The sequence below is a fragment of the Lontra canadensis genome, unplaced genomic scaffold (genome assembly GCF_010015895.1).
Source record: "Lontra canadensis isolate GAN:19392208 unplaced genomic scaffold, GSC_riverotter_1.0 scaffold13, whole genome shotgun sequence".
Taxonomy (NCBI): Eukaryota; Metazoa; Chordata; class Mammalia; order Carnivora; family Mustelidae; genus Lontra; species Lontra canadensis.
Window position 1 is genome coordinate 24,283,581 of NW_022631007.1, and position 15,001 is coordinate 24,298,581.

General features: G+C 35.1%; 1 pseudogene; it reads left to right on the forward strand.

Annotated features, from left to right (window-relative positions):
- Window positions 1-14,233: 14,233 nt before the first annotated feature.
- LOC116867977 lies at window positions 14,234-14,605 on the forward strand (annotated as a pseudogene).
- The last annotated feature ends 396 nt before the right edge of the window (window positions 14,606-15,001 follow it).

Genomic DNA, 15,001 nt, shown 5'->3' on the forward strand with positions numbered 1-15,001 from the left:
GGGGAGGGGGTAAGGAGAGGGTGGTGGGGTTATGGACATTGGGAAAGTATGTGCTATGGTGAGTGCTGTGAAGTGTGTAAACCTGGGGATTCACAGACCTGTACCCCTGGGGCTAATAATACATTATATGTTAATTAAAAATTTTAAAAAAAATGAAAATAGGATAACAGAAAAGAAAGAAAAAAAAATGTCTTAAGATAGTCATCTTATGTAACATAATGGATAGTAAAGAAAACAGTTCAAAGTCTTAATTATGCACTTTTTCTTCATTGTTAATGTACTATATTTCAGTCCTGTATTTTAGGTTTTTCATCTAGAGTCTCTACTACATTAACCATTAACTAGCCTAACTGCCAAAAACGACAACAAATGACAACAAAAGATAACTTTGCTAAGTTAAGGAGTTTAATATAGATCATTTTTTTAGAGAGGGATGCATATCTTGATTAAATGTCAACATAATAATAATATTAGTCAGGGTTGAGTAACTATAAGAACAAATGCCTTGCTAAATTTCTGGGGCTAACATAATAAAATTTCAGTTCTCATTTGTGTGAAGTCCAGTACATTTGGTCCCTATTAGGCAGTCCTTGTGGTCAGCTCCTTTCCATGCTCTGACTCATGCTCTGACTCTCATATTGTATCTGCCATTTTCTAGGGTCTGGGAGAGGAGAGAGACAAAGTATGCTGAATATTGCTTTTTGGTCAGTTTTTCTTTTCTTTCTGATTTATTTAATTATTTGAGAGAGACAGAGAGCAAAAGAAAAAACACACAAGCAGGGTGAGGAACAGAGGGAGAAGCAGACTCCTCACTGAGCAGGGAGTCTGAGGCAAGGCTCAGTCCTGGGACTAAAGGATCATGACCTGATTCAACGGCAGATGCTTAACAACTGAGTCACTCAGGTGCCCCAGGAAATAAATGTTTTTAAATATCTCTAGCCACAAGGGAAGAAATAAACACTGATAAATACAATCAACCTCTACCACAGTTAAAAAGTCTTTCTCTTTTATTAACATTGTATAAATATGAATTATTTTATGTTAAGATCTATGGTTGATGTAAAAAACTTTGAGTAATAGAGATAAACTATTATCTCTATTACTCAGTGAACACTTAATGGAAAATAATTTGGCAACAGTAATAGTTAATTTAGATTTAACATTTAAATCCGGCAGTGCTGATGCTGTACACTAAATCACTGTTTAAGGTCTGTTAAAAAACAAACAAACAAACAAACAAACAAAAAAAAACAAAAGGAGTGAAGACCACATTCATGTATAGACATTTTGGTCACTAGGAGAAGTTATATAATCTGTATTTATATATAATTTATTATAATCTGGCATAAATAGTCAGGTCCAATTTAGATAAAGGGTTTTTTGTTTTGTTTTGTTTTGTTTTTTTAAGATTTATTTATTACTTTCCAGAGAGAGAAACCACAAGTAAGATGGGCAGAGAGAGAGAGAATCTCAAGTAGACTCTGGCCAAGTGTGAAGCTTAATGCAGGGCTCTATCTCACAACCCTGAGATCATGATCTGAGCAGAAACCTAGAGTCAAATACTTAACTAACTGTGCCACCCAGGTGCCCCTAGATAAAAGTATCATAATGATGAAGTTTTAGGATATAAGTGAGGGTTGGTGGGATGAGGTCCAGAGCTGATAACCAGGAAAGAATTCTTGAGACATTTTTGGTGCAAAATGGTGGACCCATGGGCAGAGAGAGCTGCTGTCCCAGGGCTGTGAGGAGTGGTACATTGTATACTTGCAAGTTGGGAGGGGGTCAGGGATGGCATAAGTCTCTAAGGAATTTTGGAAGCAAGGTTTCCAGGACCTTGAGAGGCTAGCCATTGTTGGGAAAAAGGTTATTCATTATCAGTAATAAAACGTCTGTTATGAGACCATTCAGATGTATATCAGTGGGCCATATGCTTGGGAATAACTATCAACGCATATTTTGAAGAGTTTAGAGATAAAGGAAGTTTCCAAAGGAATGGTAGTAGACTTGCAGGATCCTGGAAGGGGTAGGGATCAGTCAGGCTAGGATTGCCCTTTGCCCTTAGCAAAGTCTTAAGGTAGAGGTAATTGAGTCCCTAAAGGAGTGTCATTCTGCCTGTTTCAAGGGCTTCTCAGTGGATAAAGAAATTTAATAACTTTTCTTCTGCCTCTGTTTCTCACATCATTAGTACAGTATAGTATAGTACAGTACAGTATAGTAAAAGAACAGCAAATTTAAATTAAAATTAAATTAAAAAACTGGGGCATCACCTTACCAGATTTCAAGCTTTACTACAAAGCTGTGATCACCAAGACAGCATGACACTGGCATTAAAAACATACACATAGACCAGTGGAACAGAGTAGAGAGCCCAGATATGGACACTCAACTCTATGGTCAAATAATCTTCGACAAAACAGGAAAACATATACAGTGGAAAAAAGACAGTTTCTTCAATAAATGGTGCTGGGAAAACTGGACAGCTATATGTAGAAGAATGAAACTTGACCATTCTCTTACACCATCCACAAAGATAAACTCAAAATGGACAAAAGACCTCAACGTGAGACAGGAATCCATCAGAATCCTAGAGGAGAACATAGGCAGTATTCTCTTCGATATCAGCCACAGCAACTTCTTTCAAGATATGTCTCCAAAGGCAAAGGAAACAAAAGCGAAAATGAACTTTTGGGACTTCATCAAAATCAAAAGCTTCTGCACAGCAAAGGTAACAGTCAACAAAACAAAGAGGCAACCGACAGAATGGGAGAAGATATTTGCAAAGGACAGTACAGACAAAAGGTTGATATCCAGGATCTATAAAGAACTCCTCAAACTCAACACACACAAAACAGACAATCATATAAAAAAATGGGCAGAAGATATGAACAGACACTTCTCCAGTGAAGACATACAAATGGCTATCAGACACATGAAAAAATGTTCATCATCACTAGCAATCAGGGAGATTCAAATTAAAACCACATTGAGATATCACCTTACACCAGTTAGAATGGCCAAAATTAGCAAGATGGGAAACAAACTGTGTTGGAGAGGATGTGGAGAAAGGGGAACCCTCTTACACTGTTGGTGGGAATGCAAGTTGGTGCAGCCACTTTGGAGAAGAGTGTGGAGATTCCTTAAGAAATTAAAAATAGATTTTCCCTATGACCCTGCAATTGCACTACTGGGTATTTACCCCAAAGATACAGATGTAGTGAAAAGGAGGGCCATCAGTACCCCAATGTTTATAGCAGCAATGGCCAAGGTCACCAAACTGTGGAAAGAACCAAGATGCCCTTCAACGGATGAATGGATAAGGAAGATGTGGCCCATATACACTATGGAGTATTATGCCTCCATCAGAAAGGATAAATACCCAACTTTTGTAGCAACATGGATGGGACTGGAAGAGATTATGCTGAGTGAAATAAGTCAAGCAGAGAGAGCCAATTATCATATGGTTTCACTGATTTGTGGAGCATAACAAATAGCATGGAGGACAAGGGGAGATGGAGAGGAGAAGGGAGTTGAGGGAAATTGGAAGGGGAGGTGAACCATGAGAGACTATGGACTCTGAAAAACAATCTGAGGGTTTTGAAGGGGGTGGAGTGGGAGGTTGGGGGAACCAGGTGGTGGGTATTGGAGAGGGCACAGATTGCATGGAGCACTGGGTGTGGTGCAAAAACAATGAATACTGTTACGCTGAAAAGAAATAAAAAAATGTAAAAAAGAATTCTTAAAGACAAAATTGATTCACATCACTACCCAAATTTGTCTTATTCTACTTGATTTTGATCAATTTAAAATGATGTTTAACAGTCTAATAGAGGGGCAGTTGGATAAGCATATGGCTTTGGCTCAGGTCACAATCCCAGGGTCCTGGGATTGAATCCCTGCTCAGCAGGGAGCAGGCTTCTTCCTCTTCCCTGCTTGTGCTCTCATTCTCTCTCTCAAATAAATAATAAAATAAAAACAGTCTAACAGAATATTAAAATGCTATGCATTTCTTTCAAAAATACTTTAGAGTAATGCAAAATCAAAAGAAATAGCTTTCATATTAATTTTCCCCCAAGACAAATTTCTCTCTGATCACTGCTCGTTATTTAACGATACTTTCAATATTAGTAATCTGTTGGTCCAAATGTTTCACATTGAGCTGTTATTTACATGTGCTGTCTTTTCACTTGCCCACCAAACCTGTCAAAATGCAAATTGCACTCTCTGACCTGAAGTACAGCAGGGGCACAGCCTGGCTCTTTTTTGTTCAAAACCACCAACAGATTTGTTAACAGCTGCTCCTGGGGTCTGTGTACGTAATGGAAACTTCAGAACCTTGCAGGACCTACAGTTTCTATGTCTGCAGAACAGGAATCATTTAACAGTATGTGACACTTTTGGCAATGTATAATTAAAGGGCTTGTTTTAGCAAAATTACACACTGTGAAACACACAATAAGGGCGGGGGGGTAAATGCGTAAGTGTATGATTTAGATTGTGGCAGAGAATGAGCACAGCTGGAAATTTGACGATTTTGTTTCGAGGTCAGATTTAGAAAAATAATTCACTATATATTTCAATATTGTTCAGGTAACGAATGGATCAATAAAATGATTAAAAACATCTTTCCTTCTTATTCTGCTAATTAAGACTGGGGAAGATTATAAAGCAGTTCCACAGTATGACAGTCTATAGTTTATCATTTAATTTGGATGCCACTATTGCCTTTTCAAAGTATTGATATTTGATTTATAGGGGAATAAAGTAAAGAGAATTTCAGTGAATCTGACTTGTGTTATCCTGAACACATATGTTTTAATTTTGATTCAAGAGATGTAATAGATCTTTAAAACAGGTTAGCTTTGGATCGATGGGGTTAGCATATTGGGTCATATTTCTTTTAGAATCTGCTTGTTAACTGCTCTTCATCATTTGCTACTAAAGGCAAAGGCAACCCTGTAGTTTAGAAACTCTATTTAAAAAGTATATTAAGAACTAGAAAGAAGAAATGTGTTATGTTCCATTCCTGTGAGTTGTAAATCCCATTACTAGTTAATAACTTAACATGATTAACTATATTTCGGTTATGGCTACCACCGAGAAACATTGACCCTCTTTGAATGTCTATCACCACTGATTATATCTGAAATGCATATAAATGAAATTATACCATATGTACATTTTGGTCTAGATTTTATGCTTAACATTATGCTAGTGAGATTTATCAATGTTGTTATACATAATGCTAGTTCATTCATTTTCATTGACAAAAATCTCTCCATTAATATGAATGTGTCAGTGTATATCTAGCTAATAGTGATAGACATTTTATGTATTTAAAAGTAATGTTGATATAAAGATTGTTTTTTCATGTATTTTTAAAAGATTTTATTTATTCATTTGAGACAGAAAGATAGAGAAAGAGAGAGAGCATGAGAGGGGGAGTGTAAAGCAGACTCCCTGATGAGCCTGGAACACAAATGATGATGGCGTAGGGCTCTATCCAAGGACCCAGAGATCATGACCTGAGCCAAAGGCCGACTCTGAGCCATCTGAGCCACCCAGGTGCCCCTGTATTTTGATGAGCATATGTATTCATTTTGTTAGGCATATACTTATATATAAAATTGCTGTTTTACAACAAATTATATATGTAGGCTTAGTTTCAGCAAATATTGTCAAACAATTTTCCAAAGGGAGTATACAAAGTAACACTATATGTTACATCAATATATAAAAGTTCTATATCCTTGATCCAATGCTTAGAAATGGAAATATCTTAGTATATTTTAGCCATTCTAGCAAATGTAGAGTAGTAATTCATTGTTGTTTTGACTTTCATTTTCCTAATGATGAATAAGGTGGTGCATATTTTCACATTTGTGGATCACTGGATGGCCTTTATTTGAAACACCTGACCAACTCGTTAGCCTTTGCTTATTGGATTGTCTCTCTTGATATTGTTGATGTGAAATACTTTTTGTATTCTCAATATTTGTCATTCATACATACACATACATGACACACAGGTTTACGTGCAATCTTCTCCTGTGGCTTGCCTTTTCAAACTCCTACTAGTATGTTTTGAGAAACAGAATTTTTTACTTTAATAAAGTCCAATTTGTCAGTTTTCCTTTTCCTTAGGTTAATTTTTTTCATGTCATAATCAGCTGGCTATAGTAGGTGTGCATCTGTACTCTATATTCTGTTCCACTGATCAGCTTATACATGTGCCAATAACCCACTGTTCTCTCACACTATAACTTTATGAAAGTTAAATATCTGGTGTTACAAGTCCTCCAGTACCACAGTTGTCTTGGTTATTATTGATCATTTGCATTTTCATGTATATTTTATCATTAGTGTGTTAATTTTCATAAAACAATCTACTGGGAATTTGCTTTGAATTATATTAGATCTATAGACCAATGTGCTAAAAACTGATTTCTTTATAATGTTCTTTTAAATCCATGAATATAACTTAATCTTAATTAGTCTTTAATTTCTTCCAAACATGTTTTATAGAGTTTTTTCTATTTTTAAAGATCTTGCATAACTTTAGTTTTATTTATGTGATGTCTTCACACCCACCTTTTTATTAGTAGTATTTTAATTTTAGTTTAATTTAATTATTATTTTAAATTTTATTTTCAGTTTCTTGCTGATATTTCTGATTTCTTCAGTTTTTGTTCTCTTTTTGATCATTCTTATAAAGTATTAATTTTATTAGTCTTTAGAAAGACTCAACTTTATAGTTTCTGGGTTTCTCAATTTTATATTTGTTTTCTACTTTGATTTTTTACTCCTCCTTTTTAATAGTTTCTAACTTCTACATTCATTATCTTGGATTTTTTCCTTTTGCTTCTGATTTCTTAAACCAGATACTTTAGTAAATCAATTATTTTTTTTAGCTTTTAAAAAATATTCAATTAGTTCTATCTTTTTTTCTTTCAAATTGAGATAGTGATCTGTATTTCTTATACTTAGGAATGGAAAAAAAAAAACAGTGTTTTGTTTTTTTTTTTAAATGAAGATGAGACCATAAATATTAGATCTTCAATCACAACCCATTTGTCTTTTATATAAGAGGTTCTAAAAAGATTATGAAAGGCCAAAATAATAATATGACAGTTGAAAGCCAGTAATAGAGAATATCAGAGTAGTTAAATCTACCTAGTGCTACACAATATTCAGATTATATGAAAAAGATTTGCATAATTATAAAATTCATTATCTCAATAAGATTTACAGAACCCTGAAAAGAAAAAAAAAATATGGTTTTAAAAATACTACTTACTTATAATTTTTCCATATGTATAATTGTTTATTGATAATTTCGTTTATGCCTTATGTGGATATATTGAAAACACAGTCCTAACTTTCCAATGACTGATTTTGGTTAAAATAAATTAGAATTATTGGAATCATGTTAGACTTAAGTCTTAAGATTAATAATAAATTTCAATTACTGAAAGTGGCTCAAATAAATAACAGTTGAAGAACTGTTAATCTACTATATAAATTCTGTACCCTGTATTTTCATATGAAATTTTACTTCATTCCTGTAAGGATCATATGAGATGGATACTTTACCATTCTCCTTTAAGAAAGTTGCTTTTCTGATCTACTTAGAGATTCTCACAAGATCATAGAGTAAATAGATGGAGGCATTGGGAATTTAACACAGTTTTAGATGTCCTGGGATTATAGTATCTAACAACTCAAGTAAGTTTTTTTTTAAGAACAAGAATACTCTTTATTCTTCTTAGAAAACAATCACATAGTTTCCTATAATTTTCACCTTGTACTTTTTAGAATTCTTATCAGTTTATAGACAATAGTAATATGTTTCCAAATATAGAATCTGAAGTTGTTTTCAGATCATAGAGGGGTCTTAGCCTAAGAGGCTGCAAATTATTAGATCACACCCTCTGAGAAAACTTTTATGCTAGTTTTTCTGAGTTTAGCTGTGAGCTAAGATCTGAATCTGAATCTTGATGTCCAAGATTTTGTTTCCATGTTAAAGGCTTGGCACTTAGCCAGTCTTGGCAGAATGGAGTATGGACTCCATTGGGGTTGTTTTTCTCTTTGTTTAAATTACTGGGTTTATTATTACTGTAAGGGCCTACTTAGCCAGAGCAAGCCATTTTGTTGTTTATGCAGTAAACTTAGATTGACCCTGCCCTCCACCAGAGGAACTTACTTAGAAACAAGTCTGGGAAACCAGTAAAATATGACAGTCCCTAATAACAGAGCCCATATACCAGGACATGTCAGGTCAGGGGGAGGTAACAGAGCCCAGAATACAAGGATGAGTCAAGCCAGGTGGAGACATCCAGTCAGAAAAGCACCTCCCTAACCACCCAAGAATGTGGGCCCTGCCTTTTGGGTGCCTTTTGGGTGCCAATTCTGACCAGAGTGATAGGCTAGTTCAAATAGCTACTATAGGGTGAACTGTAATTCAATTGGATACCTGTGTGTGGCCAGGCTCAACCACATGGCCCTTACTCTATAAAAGTTAGTCTGTGAGGCTGGGAGCGGTCGCCCCTTTGCAAGAGATGGCCTTGGCTGGTCAGTTTGATTCTCGATGCTTGGCACAAAATAAAGCTTTGCTTGACCTACGCTTTGTATCAGTCTCACTCCTTTGACCATGGACCCAACAATTACTATTTTTTTCCTTCAGGTAAACATGTAGGTTTAAACCTCACCTCTTTGAGGAATAGAATCTATCTGACTGATAGCAGTGGAACTTCCCTTTATTATCCTTGTCATTCTTTGTGTTTTCTTCTTCCAGTTGGCTGCCCAGGAACCAAATGCAATTCTTTCTCCACTATTAAAATCTACCCATACTTTTCATTACCAAGAGTATTACTTTCAATCTAACTTAACAAGGGCTTTCAATTTAATCAATATTACAAATCATTGGTATTGATTTTTAGATAGATTGTTAATTCATATTATCTCCTGCCAATAAACTAATGAAAACATTTGAACTACATTGTTTGCTGTGTTATAATGTCTATTACAAAGAGTGATTTTGTGTGTGATATCCCGGGACTGGACAGTTAATAGGAAATGGGATGCCTTAATATATCATTTTCACCTGAATAAATATAAAAGGATTTAATTAACTGTACTGACTGACATTTAAAAAAATTGTAAGGGATATTAGAGCTTTCAGATACATTTTCCCATAAGAAATTGATTACCTCGTTATTCTCAATTATTTCCACCATATATCCTCTCTTTTTATTGGTACAGCTTTTTCTATCTCACAATTCACTTTATTTTTTTCTTTTTTCTTTCTTTTTTCTTTTTTCATTTTTTTTCTTTTTTCTTTCTTCTTTCTTTCTTTCTTTCTTTCTTTCTTAACAGAGGTTTGGGAGTACAATGGGATTGGAGGAAGATATAAATTCTTTTGAGTTATAACCAAATCATTTGTCACAATTTCCTTCAGGATTTCTGTTGGTTGATTTCCCTAGAGAAACAGACTGAAAATTAGTTTGCAACCAGGAGGTTTAACGGGGGTTCTGAGGGAGAAAATGGCCATGTAAGGCAGGGGACCAGGACTAGACAGAAGCAACAAGGCTTAAACTACTCATTCAGAGAGCTCCAGAGCTGCAGTGCCTCTCAGAACTGTTTTTGACACCAAGGGGAAAAGTACTTTAGAAACCCCTTTACGAACAGTCCTAGGATGCTGACTGCCCTAGAGCGGGCATGTCTTTGTGGATGAAGTGTCTTCCTTTGTATGCAAGGAAATTCTGGTGAGAGACTGGGCTGCGGGCTGTCAGATGACCCCTGGGTTCTGAAGGAGGACCTGAGCAACACACTTCAGTAACAGACAGTCTTGAAAGAGCCTGTTTGGAATCATTATACAGACATATGTCTTTTGTATATTTTATGTTCTGAATAGAGCTTTCCATTTTTTTAAAACTCACACTTATCTCAGTTTTCTCTAAGTTTTCCTATTCATTATTTATCTCAAAATACATGAAAAGGATTCTCTTGTTTCTCCCTTCCTTCTTTCCTTCCTTCAATTACTTTGAAGTAATTACTTCAAATTACTACACAATTACTCTTTCTTTCCTTTCTCTCTCCCTCTCCACCCCTCCCCCTTCTCTCCTCCTCCCTTTCCTTTCCTTTCCAGTATTTATTTGTCTCTGCTATGCCAAACCGTAAGCCAACCACTTTCCCCACATGCCTGGGAAGGTATAGGAAAAGGAACATACAGAGCAGATGAAACACTGGAGAAAGAACCGTGGGAGCCCAAAAAGGCTCCTTCTTAGGAAGAAGAGGATGAGAAAGGCCACTAATAAGTAAAAGAGCCCCATGGCCTCCCAGAGGGCAAAGCCCAGAATGGCGTAGGAGAAGACCTGTTGCTTCAGAAACAGGTTGCTGGTATAACCAATGATGAGGTTCCCAAATCCCCGGTTCCAGCCCCAGAGCCAACGAACCCTACCATGGCAGCCCCAACTGCAGTGAACTTGGCCACTGTGTGGATGAGCCTTGAATTGGCGCTGGTTAAGAAGCTGCAGCTAGGGATAAACGAGATCAGGGGACTTGGGGCTGCAAAGCTGCGAGGATCTCTTCTGTCAGTGTCTCCGTGTTTTTAGCGTCACTGCAGACAGAATTGGCTCAACTGAGGGTGCTCATGCCCAAAAAAGGGGAAGAGATGAATTGTAAAGAGGTGTACATTTTTAGGGGATGAGGGGCTGAGGCAAGAGAGCTGCTCCCAGTAGAGAGAAAACAGAAAGGGGCAACTTCCCTTGTTTCTAATAATGTTATATAGTTTTAATCAAAAAGGAGGCTGGATGAATGTGAAGGAAAACAGAGCACTCTACCAAATGCAAGATCGAATATATTCACAATTAGTAAAAGAATAATTGCAATTTTAAAACAATAATTTTTCACATATAACTCAAAATAACAAAATCATATAAATAAGTAAACCGAAAGTTTAAGTGATGTTTCTCCCAAGTGTTTCCTGGTCTTTTGACTCATATCTAGATAAAAAAGGAATGTTGATGTGTTTTTATCTACAAGAATTATATTCACTAACATTATCTAAAGCAGGCATTTTTTTTTAATTGTTAAACAACTGAATTTTTACTAAGCATTTAGGTAAAATCTGCTTTATAGAAAATATCTTTTAAAAATGTTCATCTTCTCTCATATAGAACAAGTCTGGATCCATGATTTTAAGTTCTAGGATGTTCTAAGAAATAATTTAAAATGAATACAGAGCAATGACTTTCAGAAAATATTCAGAAACAGTTCTCAGCAATTGCTAATATTTATGGAATACTATATCCAGGAACTGTGCTGTCTACTTCATGTATCTTATCTTATCTTATTTAATTCTCTGCAGGACAAAAAGTTAACTCTTAGTGCTGTTTTCCAAAGGAGACACTTGAGACCCAGAAAGTTTAATGAAGTTGCCCAAGGCTACAAAAATAGTAAGTAGAGAAATCAAGAAATAGATCTATCTTTATGTGGGTCCCAAACACAGACTCTTTCTACTATTATCAAACAATGGAGTTCAAAGAAATGAGTAGTTACTCTGTTGGAATTTAAGCACTAGGCAATATAAATAAGATAAACAGACAAAGTTCTTGAAACATAGTTCTCAGACCCCATTTCTACCCATTTTTGGAATGAACAAAAAAAAATATAGATCTAGTGATGATTTTTCTAAAGTATATTATGTAGACTGGTATATTAACTATTATGCATTCCTACAAAAAGAGGACAATAGTGTTGTTCCTTTCCAAAGTCTTTCAAATAAGTGTAAGAGATAATGGTTATTAATATGTATTAATAAATTAATATAATTTTTAAACTTTAGGATTCTGATGTAATAATGTGCATTATGAACAACCTCAAAATTGGTATGATTCATAACTCCAAATGTTTTTGGCCAGATAATGTCTTTTTGTCTCAATCACTCATCTCTTAGGACTCATTTCTTTAAGATCCATTTTTGATGATTCTGTGATTTAATGTCAAATATAAATATCCACTCTAAGTACATTAAAACTATAGCAGTAAGAAGAACAATATAAAACAAAAACTGTACAACAGAATCAGGAAGTTTGTCTGGATTTAATTTTAGAAAAAACAATATACAGTCAATCCAGTCTTTTTTTTTTTTTTAAGATTTATTTATTTGAGAGAGAGACAGAACATGAGCAGGGGGAGGGGCAGAGGGAGAGGATCCTCAAGCAGCTCCCCTGCTGAATGCAGAGCTCAATGCCGGGCTTGATTCCACCACCCCTGAGATCAAGACATGAGCTGAAACTGATCTGAAGCCAAGAATTGGTGACTCAACCTACTGAGCCACTCAGGTGTCCCTAGTCTATCCAGTCTTAACTGGATTTGAACAGATCCAAACATCCTAAAGTCTTTTTCATCACAAGCCACCCCAAAACTTGAATACATATTCTTCACTAAAACAATCTACAGATTTTGTCAAGCTGGGCTTTGGGAGGCATTAGGACAGGGACGATGGAGATATGAAGTGCAGTGGAAGGGAAGGACCAAAACATAAATCCAGCAACATAAAAGTGGGCAGAATTTTATGAGATAGGGAAGCAAGCAAATGGAGAGTGTAAAGATGAAGGAAGGGGAGGGAAAAAAGAAAAGAACCCAGGTTCTGTGTAGGCTGTTTGAGGTCAGGACCCAGGCACAGAACACTAGAAACAACAGGAAGCCATTCAATGACTTCCTGAGTGGAGGATTTCCTCATTTTTTCTGTCCAGAATCACCTCTTCTGAACTGCCTACCCAAATGGAGAAGATTAACTACACATGGCTGACGAGTGAGGTGGAGGAATAAAAGCGAATGCTTACAACAATTCTCTTTGTACTTTGAAAGTTATGTCGTGGTATGGGGGAAAAGACACCTAAAATGAAGGACCAAGTGGAAGAAGGGAACACACATTATTCAAAACAATATAGTAACTGTTGCTTATTATTATTCAAAACAATATAGTAACTGTTGCTTATTATTATTCAAAACAATATAGTAACTGTTGCTTCATGCGCAAAGTCACATTCCTTTATCCTTTTCTGTTAATTCCTGAAAACCATTCCCCAGTTATTTCACATTTTCCCATTTCTGAAAGAACCACTGTCAAATATACATGAAGGATAATTTCGTTAGAAACTTGTACTGGCTCTTCTCAATGATATATAATCATAAACTGGGAAACTTAATACACTGGTTATTTCCCCATTATTCTAATGACTTTACTTAAGATCAGTGCAATATGATCACTGGATATGAACAGAAATTAAAGAAAATATAATTTATTAAATATTCCTGTGGGACAAATCTACTCCAGCTAATTCTACATCTGATTGCCAATTTTTAGCCTAATGTTTTGTTATTGAGTGATTTTTTTGAGCATTTGTAAAGGAAAAAATATATATATTTTATCTTTATATTGAAATAGATCCACCATAGGCAATTGGTAAATTACAATACTTCTTCAAATTATAGTCAACAATACAATATAATGTGAGACAATTTAAAGCTAATATAATATTGAAATCCCTAAAAGTAATACTTTATCATTTTTAGGATCTTACTAAAATTTCTCTTAGATTTCCAGGTTTCTTTGTATTAAGTTGGCATTTTCAGAAAATTTTACAGATAATATGTGACACTAATTATTTCAATTGCTTAAATGTACTATTTAAATGAACATAAAATTTAGAGGTTTAAAAATGTGAACAGGTCATAATATCTTTCTAAACTAGATTCTTATTATTTAATTCCAATTTGTCAACTTCCAGACATTTTAGGTTTATTTCTTAGTCAGTTGAAGACTTCAGAGTCAGACATATTTTTATCTTAGTTGAAAATGTTTATTAACATTATATCATAAATCTCTACAATAGTTAGAATTCTCCTTAAGTGCTTTGATCCCCATATCTATATCTATATCTATCTAACTATATATAAAATGTTGAAATACTTCCAATTTTATTTGAATGAAAAATCAGAGGTAAAATTTGAATTATAAACAATGACCTTCTTCCTCTAACCCCCCACACTTCAATTCTTCCTGTATTTTTGTGGTTCTTAAGTGACAACCCTCAGCCATCTTTATCAAATATCTGATTTCATTAAATTTCAACTCACTGCTTTGTTCTCTTTTAAACCTATTACACAGGAATTATTTACTTTTATAAGAATTGAATTTGACATTCCTTTCCAACCAGGGCTGGGCATAATGGCTCCTGTGAAGAAGGGTGGTGAGAAGAAGGGCCGTTCTGCCATCAATGAGGTAGTGACCAGAGAATACACCGCTGACATTCACAAGCGCATCCACCGAGTGGGTTTCAAGAAGTGTGCCCCTCGGGCATCAAAGAGATGAGGAAATTTGCCATGAAGGAGATGGGAACTCAGATGTGAACATTGACACCAGGCTCAACAAAGCTGTCCAGGCCAAAGGAATAAGGAATGTTCCATACCCTATCTGTGTGTGTTGTCCAGAAAGCACAATAAGGATGAAGATTCACCAAACCAGCTCTACACACTGGTTACTTATGTACCTGTCACCACTTTCAAAAATCTATACACAGGTAATGTGGATGAGAACTAATCGCTGATGGTCAAGTAAAGGTATACAACCAAAAAAAAAAAAAAAAAAAAAAGAATTGAATTTGAAATAACATATATGGCTTTCATTTTTCATTATAACAGGACACAGTATGTTTATATTTGTGTATGTATAATGTCATCCAAATAAAAGTCTGTATTTTCTTCTTTTGCTGAAATTAACTAGATGATTTTAAAATTTATATAGAAATGCACAGAACCATGAATAGACAAGGCAATCTTGAAAAAGAGAAACAGAAAAAAATCTATCATATAATTAAAACAATATGGTATTAGTTCTATTGTAGATAAAACGACCAAAAGAACAAAATAATGAGTCTAGGAAAAGACCTACATAAATTATCATGTGATTTATGATAAAGTGTCTCTACAGTGCGAT